Consider the following 14273-nt stretch of genomic DNA (forward strand, 5'->3'; position numbering starts at 1 on the left):
ACAGCAAGGACATGGAGCTGATGGAGAGGCTCCAGAGGAGGCCACGAAGGTGATCAGGGGGCTGGAGCAGCTCTGCCTGGAGGCCAGGCTGAGGGAGCTGGGGGTGTTCAGCCTGGAGAAGAGGAGGATCCAGGCAGCCCTAAGAGCAGCCTGCCAGGACCTGAAGGGGGCTACAAGAAGGCTGCAGAGGGACTGTTGGCAAAGGCCTGCAGGGACAGGCCCAGGGGCAATGGTTTGGAATGAGAGCAGAGCAGATTGAGATTGGATGTGAGCAAAAAGTTCTGCAGCAGGAGGCTGCTGGGACACTGCAGGAGGTTGCCCAGGGAGGTGGTTGAGGCTCCATGCCTGGAGCTGTTGAAAGTGAGGCTGGAGAAGGCTGTGAGCAGCCTGCTGTAGGGGAGGATGTCCCTGCTGAGTGCAGGGGGTTGGACTGGATGCCCTTTGGGGATCCCTTCCAGCCCAAACTGTTCTATGGTTCTTTATATCCAAAAATTTTACTGCTGCTCTTGGACTTCCCCAAAGATGATGCCACCTTCCCTACTCTCCTGGTACACACCCATCTCCTTCAAGGAGATGCTATCACCCCTGCCTTCCTCCTCCACCTGCAGCCTCTTCCCTCTTCACACTGGCCCCCCATCATGCCTTTACTCATAACACATCTCCAGCAAATTTACATGTAGCCTCTGCAAAGAGACTCAGTGGTTTCCCCTTAGTTGTGCTTTGAGTTCCTGAGGTTAAAGCAAACCTGAAACTCAGAGCAAAGTTCTGCTGAGAGAGAGAGAGAAAAGAAATGAAAAGGGGGGGGAAAAACCTCTGCTTATTTACCATTATGGTCTGAGAAGCTTCTCTGTACTTCAGAGACCACCTCAAGCCCTCAGTTAGAAATGAAGCTGCTGCTGCACAACTGTAGAGTGAAGAGCACAGTTCCTCAGGAAAAGGTGTAAGAAATCAGTGAAGGCCCAGAGCAAGCCCATTCAATGTGACTCTAAATAAGCTAGGCTGTAGTAAAGAACATGCAGAAAAGGGAATACATTTTAGTTGCATAGAATCACAGCATGGTTTGGGCTGGAAGGGATCTCCAAGGGACATCCAGTCCAACCCCCTGCACTCAGCAGGGACATCCTCCCCTGCAGCAGGCTGCTCACAGCCTTCTCCAGCCTCACCTGCAACAGCTCCAGGCATGGGGCCTCAACCACCTCCCTGGGCAACCTCTTGCAGGTCCTGGCAGGCTGCTTTAGGGCTGCCTGGAGCCTTCTCTTCTCCAGGCTGAACAACCCCAGCTCCCTCAGCCTGTCACAGAGTCACAGAATGGATGGGACCTGGAAAGCTCATCCAGCCCAACCCCCCTGCCAGAGCAGGAGCACCTAGAGCAGGTCACACAGGAACACATCCAGCTGGGTCTTGAATGTCTCCAGAGGGGGAGACTCCACAACCCCCCTGGGCAGCCTGCTCCAGGGCTCCAGCACCCTCACAGTGACAAAATTTGTCTTTCTGTTTACATGGAACTTTCTGTGCCTCAGCTTCCACCCCTTGCCCTTGCAGGAGATCATCTCTGTGCTTTCCTGCACTTCACACTTCTTCTTATTTACTTGCTTTCTGTTTTCACATCCCCCTTGTTGCTACTACAAACAACAGCACAGCCCGGGTTCTTAACCCTGGGGCTACAAAGCAGGGCACTTAAGTGGGCTGCTTACACATCAGGAGCCAGCCTTAGCCAGCTCTAATACAACTGTTTCTTTGCTGAAGTCCTCAGCACAGTTTTCCACCCCTCTGAGCTGCACTCAGCCCCATCTTGCATACTGGGAACAGGTTGTTGTGCCCTACTGCATCAGGCCAGGAACCCAGTCCCTGCTCTGTCAGGGTATATTTAGGCTTGAGCTCACCTCAGCAGAAACAAGGAGTACAAAAGGCCAGCCACTGCAGGTAAACAGAATGGTTTGGGTTGGAAAGGACCTCCAGGATCACGCTGTTCCCACTGCCCTGACATGGGCAGGGACACCTCCCAACAGGCCAGGTCACTCAACCTGGACTTCAACACCTCCAAGGAGGGAGACTGACAGCCTGCCTGGGCAACCTGTTCCAGCACCTCACCACCCTCACTGTCAAGAATTTCTTCCTCATCTCCAGTCTCAATCTCCCTCTTCCAGCTTCAAGCCACTGCCCCTTGTCCTATCACTACAAGCCTTCATAGAAAGTCCCTTCCCAGCTTTCTTGCAGCCTCCTTCAGGTACTTGTGCTAAAGCCCCACGAATAGTACAGGTGCCTGCCACAGTCACACATGGAAACAGAACTCGGTGAGAAGCAGCTGCAAAAAGGATAACATTCCAGTGTTTACTCCCCTGCTCCTTCTGTGCCACTGGGCATGCCCTGAAGTCCCATTGCTCTGCTCTTTCCATAAGAATGGGAGCTACCTGGGGACTCATTTCTCAAAGCAAAGGTTAAACACTTCACCGACTCTGTGGCTTCGGTTGCTGGAAACCGGAGGAGCTGAACTCTTCCAGAAGGGACTGAGGGGGCAGTAAACAGTACCTGGACTTTGAAAGTGCACAGAGGGAGTCTTATCAGCCTCAGGTGACATCAGACAGCCCAGGAGCACACCACTGAGAAACAGTGACGAGGAATTTTATCTTGAAGGCCTCAGGCAAACGCCAACCTGCCACCTTAGCACTGCTGTCAGCTGCCACAGGGGAATATGGCCATGAGCCTGAAACAGCAAGATTCCCCTGTGGCCTTCAGGTGGCTTGGACTTCCCTGCCCGCTCTTGGCACTGCCAACTTGAGGGAGCATCCCCACAGGGCCCTGTGCAATACCCCCTGCCTGACCCGGCAGCTCTTTCAGTCAGCTGCAGGACGACTCCAGAAGGGAAACTACAGAATCATCTGGGGCTGGAGAAGTCTCTTCTTGAGTCAAGCAATAACCAGCTGCTTTTTGATCCAAGCCCAAGAGTCTTCCTTCCTCTGGTGGGTGACAGAAGTGTGTCTGGACTTGATGATCTTTGAGGTCTCTTCCAACCTCGGTGACTCTGTGATTCTGCGAGCTGCGTACCAAGAGCTTGCATCGGCTGAATATTGCTGCGAAGCCTTCACTGCCTTGGGACGTGCAGTCTGCTCTCTCTTGTGTTTTGGAACACAGGGGAATCCTCTTTGCTTTTCTTTGGGTTTTTTTTTTTCCATCCAGTACTCAGGTAGCACTTTGAAGTTCATTAACTATAAGAAGGACACATTGCTGCTGGAGAGGGTCCAGAGGAGGGCCACAAAGATGATCCGAGGGCTGGGGCACCTCTGCTGTGAGGACAGGCTGAGGGAGCTGGGGGTGTTCAGCCTGGAGACAAAAAGGAGGCTGAGGGGAGACCTGGCTCTCTACAACTCCCTGAAAGGAGGCTGCAGAGAGGTGGTCTCTGCTCTCCATGAACAAGTGAAAGGATGAGAGGAAATGGCCTCAAGTTGCACCAAGGGAGGTTTAGGTTGGACATCAGAAGAAACTTCTTCACTGGAAGGATTCTCAAAGGCTGATGTAGGCTGCCCATGGAGGTGGCTGAATCCCCATCCCTCGAGGTGTTTCAAAGAGGCAGAGGTGAGGGACATGGCACTCTACCAGCCTCGGCAGAGTTAGGTACTGGCTGGACTGGATGACCTGAAAGGTCTTTTCCAATTGAAATGATTCACTGCCACGGCTGTGAAACAGCTGGCAGAACTTCCTGCATGTATTCTCAGGGGCAGGTCACGGTTTTTGCTGTTGCCAAAACACTAACAAACTTCTTGGCAGGGGTCAGAGGGCAGGATTTTACCCCTAGCTAGGCAGTTTCCGAAGGAGGGGAAAGCACAAAGTCACGTCCCACCGATCTACCTCTACCACAAGGGCCTACTGCACGCCCTTGGGCTGCGGGCTTAGCGAAAAAACACTGGGCAGCAAACCCCTCACCCCCCATGGAGCTCAATGGGTGCACACATCAAACAGACACACAGAGCGAGGGGGCTACGCTGCAGGCAGCTCCTGCAGGCTGCTGCAGCTACGCAGGAGCCTGGCGCAACCGAAACCATCCCCACCGCAAACTGCAGCGCTGCCTCCAAACACTTGCTGCTGACAAACAAAAATATCCCTCTCCTCCAGACAGCCAACCCATCATATGACTGGAAAAGGGCAGGGGGGGCGGGGGGGTGCAAAAAACAAACAAATAGCTGTGCTTTGAGCTATTCTTTTCAGCGCTGCCAGCCAGCACCTGCCTTGGCTTGGGGGGGCCACTGCTGGCATGACACGTGGCTGCGGCTGTCCCGCAGGGAAGAAGGTGGCAAGGGGACGCTTTCGGCAGTCACAGGGCTCCAAAAGCAGACGACGGTCATGAAAACGGAAAGCAGTGCGAATATTGCCAGGGCTCTGAGCCTTGGCGGAGGCAACACCGGTGGCGTCTGCACGGGGAAAACACCTGAGGTTAAGCGGGAAAGGGATGGCACCGCAGGGAGGTGGCTGAATCCCCATGGCTGGAGGCGCTTCACAGAGGCAGAGATGTGGTGCTGAGGGACGTGGGTTAGCGCCAGCCTGGGTAGAGTTAGAGAACGGCTGGACTCGATGCTCGTAGAGGTCTTTTTCCACCCAAAACCATTCTGTGATTCCGTGGTCCCTCTCACTTTTTAAACAGGGATCCTGCTCCTCGCAGCTTTTGTCTCCCGCTGCAGCAGCTCCGCGCTCATGCTGCGAGCCACGAGAGCGTGGGGAGCAAAACCCCTTCCCCTTCACCTCCTCCTTCAGAGCTACCGTGTCTCCTGAAAGGGGACGGAAGGCTTAGACCGAGCCATTTGCTTCAGAAATGACTCACTCGGCAGCGCCAGGGAGCCGCAGGCTCTAGTTTTAATATGCTCAGGCGCAGAACTCGCGCGGGTTCGATGCCTGCGCTTGGCTCCGGAGGCACCGAGAGGAGCCGGCTCACCCCTCCGCCAGCCCCCCACCGCGGGGAACATCCCCTCGGGCACGGCCAAACCGCCCCTTTGCCGCCAGCATCGCCGCCGCAGCCCCGCAGCCGGCTCCCAGCGGCGCGGGCCCCCGCCAGAGCCTGCCCGCACTCACCCCTCCGGGCTGCCGCGGGCCGGCTGCTGCGCTCCGCTCCGCTCCGCTCCGCTCTCCTCCGCGCTGCCGCTCCGCAGCCACCCGGCCAGCCTGGCCAGCGCCGGGCCCGCGTCTGGCGCTGCCGGGCCCCCGCCAGCCTCGCTCGTTTACAAACTGCCTCTCGCAGGCTCCTCCCAGCAGAGACAAAAGGCGGCCGGGCACAGCCCAGGCGAGCCGGGGGCTGCCCTCCCAAGGGCCTCCCGCCCCCGCGGTGAGGTGGGGGGAGCGTTCCCCGTCCCGCCGCGGAGAGTCAGGAAGTTTAAATTCTTCTGACCTTTAGCGCAAGAAAGGGAAGGGAAGGGATGGGGGAGCTCCGGAGGCCCTTCCCGGGACAGGGGGGCCGGCCCGGGGTCTCGCCGGCTCGGGCGGGAGATGCTGGGCCTGCCGCCGGCTCCGCGCTTCCAGATACAGCAAGGGGAAAGGCGCGGGACGGAGGCGGGGGGGTGCCACTTAGATCCCTTCTAGGCTGCCCAGGGGGGTGGTGGAGTCGGCGCTCCTGGAGGTGTACGAGAAACGTACGGAGGATGGCATTCAGGGACACGGTTTAACGGCCACGGCGGTGTTCGGTCGATGGTCGGACTCGGTGGTCTTGCAGGGCTTTTCCACGACCCAAACAACTCCAGGATTCTAAGACAGGGCTCGTTTTATTCTGATCTCACGGTTCAAGGTTCCCCTGGCAGCTCCAGCCCCGTGCCGTTGGCTCTCTTGGAGCTGTCACAGCCTGCAGCAGCTAGCAGGAAACTGCTGCGGGGAATCAAAACAACCGAACAAACAACCCAGCGTCCCACAGTCACCAGGAACCCGGGGTGCTGAAAGAGAGCTAAAGGCTGCAGCGAGCTGCAATCAGCAAGCAATGGCATGGAACACACAACCCAGCCAGTGATGCTGACCTGGGCAGAGACATTAGCTGAAGGATCACAGCTCACAGGATGTCTGGGGTTGGAAGGGACCTCTGAAGATCTTTGAGTCCAACCCCCTTCCAAAGCAGAACCATAGAATCTGGTGCAAGTCGCATAGGAACACATCCAGACAGGCCTTGAAGGTCCCCAGAGAAGGAGACTCCACAACCTCCCTGGGCAGTCTGCTCCAGGGCTCTGGGACCCTCCCAGTAGAAAAAGTTCCTCCTCATGTTGTGCTGGAACCTCCTGTGCTGTTTACATCCATTGTCCCTTGTCCTATCCCAGGGTGCAACCAGGAAGAGTCTGTCCCTTCCTCTTGACCCCCAGCCCTCAGGTATTTCTAAACACTGATCAGATCCCCTCTCAATCTTCTCCAGACTAAACAGCCCCAGGGCTCTCAGTCTCTCTCCATAGGGGAGATGCTCAAGTCCCCTAAGCATCCTCCTGGCTCTCCCTTGGACTCTCCCCAGCAGGTCTCTGTCTCTCTGGAACTGGGGAACCCAGAGCTGGACACAGGATTGCAGCTGTGGTCTCAGCAGGGCAGAGCAGAGGGGGAGCAGAACCTCCCCAGCCCTGCTGGCCACACTTCTCTTGCTGCCCCCCAGGATCCCCTTGGCTCTCTTGGCCCCCAGGGCACATTGCTGTCCCATGCAGAACTTGCTGCCCCCCAGCACTCCAAGGTCTTCCTCCATGGAGCTGCTCTCCAGCAGGGCAGCCCCCAGCCTGTCCTGGGGCCTGCTGTTATCCCTCCCCAGGTGCAGGACCCTGCACTTGGCCTTATGGAGCTCCATGAGGTTTGCCTGCAGCCTGCTCTCAGGCTGTGCAGCTCTGCTTGGATGGCAGCACAGCCTGACAGGTGTCAGCCACCCCCCCAGTTTTGTATCATCAGGAACTTACTGAAGGTACTCTCAATCCCCTCAGCCAGGTCATTGATAAAGATATTGAACACAACTGGAGACGGGGCTCACTGGTAGGTCAGTAACCACAGAAGTGACTGGGAATGGACAGCAAGAGAGAAAACTGATGGCTCACCTCCCTCTCTGAAATGCTGATAGAGCAATGCACTGTGTGGGGAATGAGCAGGAGGAGCTGCAGGGCTGCATTAGGCTGCATGACTATGACATAAGTGGAATCCCTGGACCATGGCTGGAATGCTGTTGTGCATGGCTGTGGATGGCCTACCAGCAGGCGAGGCGGAGGCGCTGCTCTCTGTGTGTGACAGCAACTGGCAGGTATGGAGTTCTGTCTGGGGGGGAGGTAGAACAGGCTGAAAGCTTGTGGGTAAGAATTAGGGGACATGAAAAGGGGGTATAACTGTTGTGGGAGTCTACTATAGACCACCAAACCAAGAAGAAGATGTTGATGAGGCCTTCTACAGTCAACTGGAGATGGCTTCTAGGACACACTCCTTGGTGCTCAAGGATGACTTCAGTCACCCTGCTACTTGTTGCTAGGCCTGTGCTGTTCAATACTTTTATCACTGCTATAGACAGTGAGATTGAGGACACCATCAGCAAGTGTGCAGATGACACCAAGCTGAGTGGTGCTGTTGATACCCCAGAGGGACAGGAGGGCATCCAGAGGGACCTGGACAAGCTGGGGAGGTGACCCAGGCGAACCTCATGAGGTTCAACAAGAGCAAGTGCAGGGCTCTGCCCCTGGGCTGGAACAATCCTCACTATCAATACAGGCTGGGGGAGGAGGTGATAGAAAACAGCCCTGAGGAGAAGGCCTTGGGGGTGCTGGCCAGGAGCAGGCAGTGTGAGCTTGCAGCACAGAAGGCCAAGGGTAGCCTGGGCTGCATCCAAAGCAGCATTGCCAGAGAGCCAGAGGTGATTCTGCCACTTGGCTCTGCTCTGGGGAGACCTCACCTGGAGTATTGTGTGCAGGGCTGGAGCCTTCAATATAGGGAGGACATGGAGCTGATGGAGAGGCTGCAGAGGAGGCCACCAAGATGATTAGGGGGCTGGAGCAGCTCTGCTAGGAGGCCAGGCTGAGGGAGCTGGGGGTGTTCAGCCTGGAAAAGAGAAGGCTCCAGGGAGACCTAACACCAGTCGTCCAGTACCTGCAGGGGGCTACAGGAAGGATGGAGAGAGACTGTTTGCAAAGGCCTGCAGGGATAGGATGAGGGTCAATGGCTTCAAACTAGAGAAGAGCAGATTGAGACTGGATGTTAGGAACAAGTTCTTTACTATGAGGGTGATGGAACACTGGAACAGGCTGCCCAGGGAGGTGGCTGAGACCCCTGCCCTGGAGATATTCGAGGCCCTGGGCAGCCTGATCCGGTTGGGGATGTCGCTGCTGGCTGTGGGGAGGTCGGACTGGATAAGCTCTGGAGGTCCCTTCCAGCCCAGACTATTCTGTGATTCTATGATTCTATGTTCAGTCCAATAGGCTCTTGCAGTGTATCAAGGATAACTTCTTGACACAGGTAGTGGAGGAGCCAACAAGGAGAGGTGCCCTGCTGGGCCTTGTCTTAACTGACACAGAACGACTGGCTGGGGGATCAGCGACAGTGACCACGGCATGGTGGAGTTGAGTGTTACACAAGGTAGAAGCAGGGCAATGAGTAGAATCACAAGCCTAGACTTGCACAGGCCTAACTTTGTGCTCTTCAAAGATCTGCTTGCAGGAATCCCATGGGCTAAGATGCTGGAGAGTAAAGGAGCCCAGGAAGGTTGGTCAGTGTTTAAAGGCCGCTTCCTCCAAGCCCACGATAGGTGTGTTGCCTTGGGTGACACTGGAGACTCCCAGGGAGGAGCTAGGAGCTTCTGAGGGAAATCTGATGGAAGGAAGACACAGTTCATGGAGGAAAGGACTTGTCACTTGGGAGAACTACAGAGTAGTTGGCAGGGTATGTAGGAAGGCAACAAGGAATGCCAAAGCCCCCTTGGAACAAAAACTGGCAAAGGATGTAAAAGGGAACAAGAAATGTATCAAATATAGCAGCAGGAAAAGGAAGAACAGGAGAAGTGTGGGCCCACTGCTGAATGAGGTGGCAGCCCTGAGAACTGAGGATGCAGGGAGGGCAGAGCTGCTGAGTGTCTGCTCAGCAAGTTTGCTGAGGATACCAAACTGGGAGTCTTGGCTGAGACAGAGAGGGACCTGGGGGTGCTGATTGACAGCTGCCTAAACAGGAGCCAGCATTGTGCCCAGGGGGCCAAGAAGGCCAAGGGCATCCTGGCCTGCAGCAGGAACAGTGTGGCCAGCAGGAGCAGGGAGGTCATTGTGTCCTGTGCTCAGCACTGCTTAGGCCACACCTTGAGTCCTGTGTCCAGTTCTGGGCCCCTCAGGTTAGGAAAGAGGTTGAGCTGCTGGAAGGTGTCCAGAGAAGGGCAACAAAGCTGGGGAGAGGTCTGGGGCACAGCCCTGGGAGGAGAGGCTGAGGGAGCTGGGGTTGCTTAGCCTGGAGAAGAGGAGGCTCAGGGGAGACCTCATTGCTCTCTACAACTCCCTGAAGGGAGGCTGTAGCCAGGTGGGGGTTGGTCTCTGCTCCCAGGCACCCAGCACCAGAACAAGAGGACACAGTCTCAAGCTGTGCCAGGAGAAGTTCATGCCATGGTCTAATCATGAGGTCTGTGGAGGCAGGTTGGACTTGATGATCCTTGAGGTCTCTTCCTATCTTGGTGATACTGTGAGACTGTGACACCTGGAGGCTGTGAGGCCATTCAGAGATCTGGAGAGCTGGGCAGAGAGGAACCTAATGAGGCTCAACAAGGATGAGTGCAGAGTCCTGCACCTGGGGACAAGAATAAACTGCAGCAGGACAGGCTGGGAGGGGAGCTGCTGGAGAGCAGCCCCCTGGAGAAGGACCTGGGAGTGCTGGGGGGCAGCAAGTTCTGCAGGGGACAGCAATGTGCCCTGGGGGCCAAGAAGGCCAAGGGGGTCCTGGGCTGCATTCAGAGGAGTGTGGCCAGCAGAGCCAGGGAGGTTCTCCTCCCCCTCTGCTCTGCCCTGGGGAGACCTCACCTGGAATATTGCATCCAGCTCTGGGCTCCCCAGCTCAGGAGGGACAGGGATCTGCTGGAGAGAGTCCAAGGGAGGCTTCCAAGGATGCTGAAGGGACTGCAGCACTGCCTGGGGAGGAGAGGCTGAGAGCCCTGGGGCTGTTCAGTCTGCAGAGGATGATCTGAGAGGGGATCTGATCAATGTCTATCAATATCTGAGGGCTGGGGGTCAAGAGGGAGGGGACAGGCTCTGCTCAGCTGCACCCTGGGATAGGACAAGGGGCAGTGGATGGAAACTCCAGCCCAGGAGGTTCCAGCTCAGCATGAGGAGGAACTTCTGCCCTGTGAGGCTCACAGAGCCCTGGAGCAGGCTGCCCAGAGAGGTTGTGGAGTCTCCTTCTCTGGGGCCTTTCCAGCCCCATCTGGATGTGTTCCTGTGTGACCTGCCCTGGGTGCTTTGCTCTGGCAGGGGGGCTTGGACTCAAAGAACTCTAGAGGTCCCTTCCAACCACTAATATCCTGTGATTCTTCTTGACACCCACCCCTCAAGTATTTATAAACCCTGAGAAGGTCCCTCTCCTCTCCCTCTCCTCTCCCTCTCCTCTCCCTCTCCTCTCCCTCTCCTCTCTCCCTCCCTCTCCCCTCCCTCTCCTCTCTCCCTCCCTCTCCCCTCCCTCTCCCCTCCCTCTCCTCTCCCTCTCCTCTCCCTCTCCTCTCCCTCTCCTCTCTCCCTCCCTCTCCCCTCCCTCTCCTCTCCCTCTCCTCTCCTTCAGACTAACCAGCCCCAAGTCTCTTAGCTTTCCTTTATAGCAGAGATGTTCCAGTCCCCCCACCATAGCCTCCCTTGGACTCTCCCCAGCAGGTCTCTGTCTCTCTGGAACTGAGGAGCCCAGAACTGGACACAGGATTGCAGCTGTGGTCTCAGCAGGGTGCTGGGAGTGAGGGCCTCATTATGCAGCAGCATGGGTGCTGGGAGGACTTCAGCACACAGCAGGGGCAGAGAAGACAGACAATTCAAAGCACTGGCCCAGCTGAAAGAGAGAAAGGATTCAGCTGGGATTCCTTTTGCTTGGCTGTAGCTATCTGAGCTTGTGCAAAGCATGCCTGCCTTCAAAGCCAGGTGGGGCAAATCCTACCCTAAAGCTTATCTGGGTGGAACAGGACTGCAGCTAAAGGCATCTGAAGAGGAAAGAGTTTTGTTTAGGTGGCCAGATGAGAAAGCAAACTTTGACAGCTTTTTTTTCCTCTCCCCTTTTAGCTGTGGTTAGAGCAAAAAGAGAAGCCTGTGGTTTCCAAAGACAGCTCCTTGCCTTGCACAGCCAAGTGGTAATTTACAGACATCTGCTCTCAGCACCAAAGCCAAAGCACGGTGCAAATGGACTGCTGTGAGCTCTGCATGAGAGGAATCCACTCTTCCCTCTCCATGGCCGAGTCTACAGCATGGTCTCAGAGCAGTGGAAAGCAGGCAGACTGACCCCCCCAGCGATGCTGCTGCAGATACCTGTGCAATGAATGCTGTGCCAAACACAGCTAGGGCCCTAACCTGGCTTCTGCCACTGCCTCAACCCCACACATCCTCTCTGCAGCCCACTTGGTAGCAGGGCAGCCCTGAGCACACGCAGGTCCTGCTCTCACACAGCCTGCTGCTCAGTAGGAACCAAACCACAAGAGCTGTGACTAACAGATGTGACCTTTCCTTGGCTTGCTTCATAGTGCACTCCATGAGGGGATGAGCCCACAACACTGCACCTCTGCTTTGGCTGCCTGAGCCGAGAGGGCCTCAGCATCAGCTGCTTCACAGACATGAGTGGTGGGAGAAGCCCCCCGGGGCAGTCTGTGAGGAGGACAAGAGGAGAGTTGTTATCACTTCTGAAGAGCTTCCCTCACTCTGGCACTAATTTTCCAAGAGCTGATGGCTGCAGCTGAAAAAGGTGAAGAGGTCATTGTCATTTCATAGAATCATACAATCACAGAATGGTTTGGGTTGGAAGACCTCCAGAGGCCACCCAGTCCAACCCCCTGCACTCAGCAGGGACATCCTCCCCTGCAGCAGGCTGCTCACAGCCTTCTCCAGCCTCACCTTGAACACCTCCAGGCATGAGGCCTCAACCACCTCCCTGGGCAACCTCCTGCAGTGCCCCAGCAGCCTCCTGCTGCAGAACTTGTTGCTCACATCCAATCTCAATCTGCTCTGCTCTCATTCCAAACCATTGCCCCTGGGCCTGTCCCTGCAGGCCTTTGCCAACAGTCCCTCTGCAGCCTTCTTGTAGCCCCCTTCAGGTCCTGGCAGGCTGCTCTTAGGGCTGCCTGCAGCCTTCTCTTCTCCAGGCTCCCTCAGCCTGTCCTTGTAGCTGCTGCCAGATATGTAGCCACAGCCTGAGCTGCAGGGATGATGAAGTCAGTCTTAACTAGCCATAATCTGATTCCATGTTCTCTCCACACAGTGGTCACCAAATTAACCAAAGGAAAAGCCTTGCTCTGTGAGTGTGAGCAACAAAACACTCCCTCACCTCCACCACCCTTGCCAAAGACATTTTGCTGAGATCAAGGTATTTTTGTGGTGGGCATGCAGCACTGCCCAGGGGAATGCCAGCTGTGTGCAGAGGATCCAGGCTGCCCACAGCCACCTTCTTGTGTGAGCCTGGCAGCAGGGAAAAGAGGGCAGAAAGAAGCCAGCTGAGCAGCTGCCCCGGGAAGGGTTCCTGTGGCTGCAAGGACTTCTTGCCACTGCAGCTCCCTGCCAGTGCCTACTGCACACATCCAGACTGGTGTGTAAGGAGATGGGCTGGCTGAATAAAGAACCAGAAAAGGCCAGGGTCCAGGTCTTGCTGAACAATAGAGTGGGGAGAATGTAAGCCTCCTCTTCTGCTGGACTTCCCTCCAGGAAACCCAGCTTGCAATAAAATCCTCCTGTATCCTGTGCCCTGGGCTGGGGGTGCTGACTGGCTTCCAGCTAATCACATTTGGAGGAGGAGGCTGCTGGGTGCAACCAAGAAAGTCTGCTGGAATGACCCCCCCCTACTCTAGGTGAAAGCTGCTCCCAGCATTTTGAGGCAGGTTCATCTGCCTGTGGTCAGCTGTGTTCCCCAGGGATCAGGACTGGGCGAATTTCCCTGAAGGTCTCCATCAAGGACCTGGATGAAGGGATTGAGAGGACCCTCAGCAAATTCACTGAGGATACAAAACTGCTGGGGGTGGCTGGCACCCCCTCAGGCTGTGCTGACATCCAGGGTGACCTGGACAGGCTGGAGAGCTGGACAAAGGAGAACCTCATGAAGTTCAGTAATGACAAGTACAGAGTCCTGCTCCTGGACAGAAGCAAGAGCAGGCACTGGCACAGACCAGGGGTCGTCCTGCTGGAAAGCAGCTCTGTGGAGCTTGGAGCCCTGCTGGGCAGCAAGTTCTGCCTGGGACAGCAATGTGCCCTGGGGGCCAAGAGAGCCAAGGGCATCCTGGGGGGGCAGCAAGAAAAGTGTGGCCAGCAGGGCTGGGGAGGTTCTGCTCCCCCTCTGCTCTGCCCTGCTGAAACCACAGCTGCAATCCTGTGTCCAGCTCTGGGCTCCTGCAGCAGGCTGCCCATGGAGGTTGCAGAGTCTCCTTCTCTGGAGCCTTTCCAAACCTGCCTGGATGCCTTCCTGTGTGCCCTGTCCCAGCTGCTCCTGCTCTGGCAGGAGAGTTGGCCTGGATGATCTCTGGAGGTCCCTCCCAATCCCTAAGAGTCTGTATTCCTGTTCCAGTCTGCCTGAACTTGACTCCCATGACAGACCTAAACTATTCACAGCTCATCTCCAGCCTCCTTCTCCTGGAGAATAGAATAGAATAGAATAGAATAGAATAGAATAGAATAGAATGGGATGGGATGGGATGGGATGGGATGGAATGGAATAGACCAGGTTGGAAGAGACCTTCAAGATCATCGTGGCCAGCCTATATGGGCATCACTGTCCCAGCACAGCAGTTCCCATGGCTCCAGCAGAAGGAGACTTTCAGACTCTGAAGTCCTCCCTTTGAGATGCCTGAGGTTTGAGCTGCTTCACTTCTGAGGCTTTCCCTGTTTGGATCAGTGAGCCTTCTGAAGGAAGTTTTCAACTGAGAATTAATACCCAAGGCCAGACCTGGGCTGTGAGAAAGTAGTTCTCAGCCTTTTGGAATTAACAGACCAAATAGCTGTCAGGGTGAAACCCTGACAGTGGTTTGGAGCCTGTGATAGAAGTGGTGAAAATCCAGGTGGTTAGCATCTGATGTGCTTGAGGGTTTCTAATGTCACTTCAGAAAGTGACACATTCATCCCTGAAATAAAGAAACATCCAGCTGGGGGGTTGGAGGG

Source organism: Dryobates pubescens, chromosome 5, assembly GCF_014839835.1.
Source record: "Dryobates pubescens isolate bDryPub1 chromosome 5, bDryPub1.pri, whole genome shotgun sequence".
NCBI lineage: Eukaryota > Metazoa > Chordata > Aves > Piciformes > Picidae > Dryobates > Dryobates pubescens.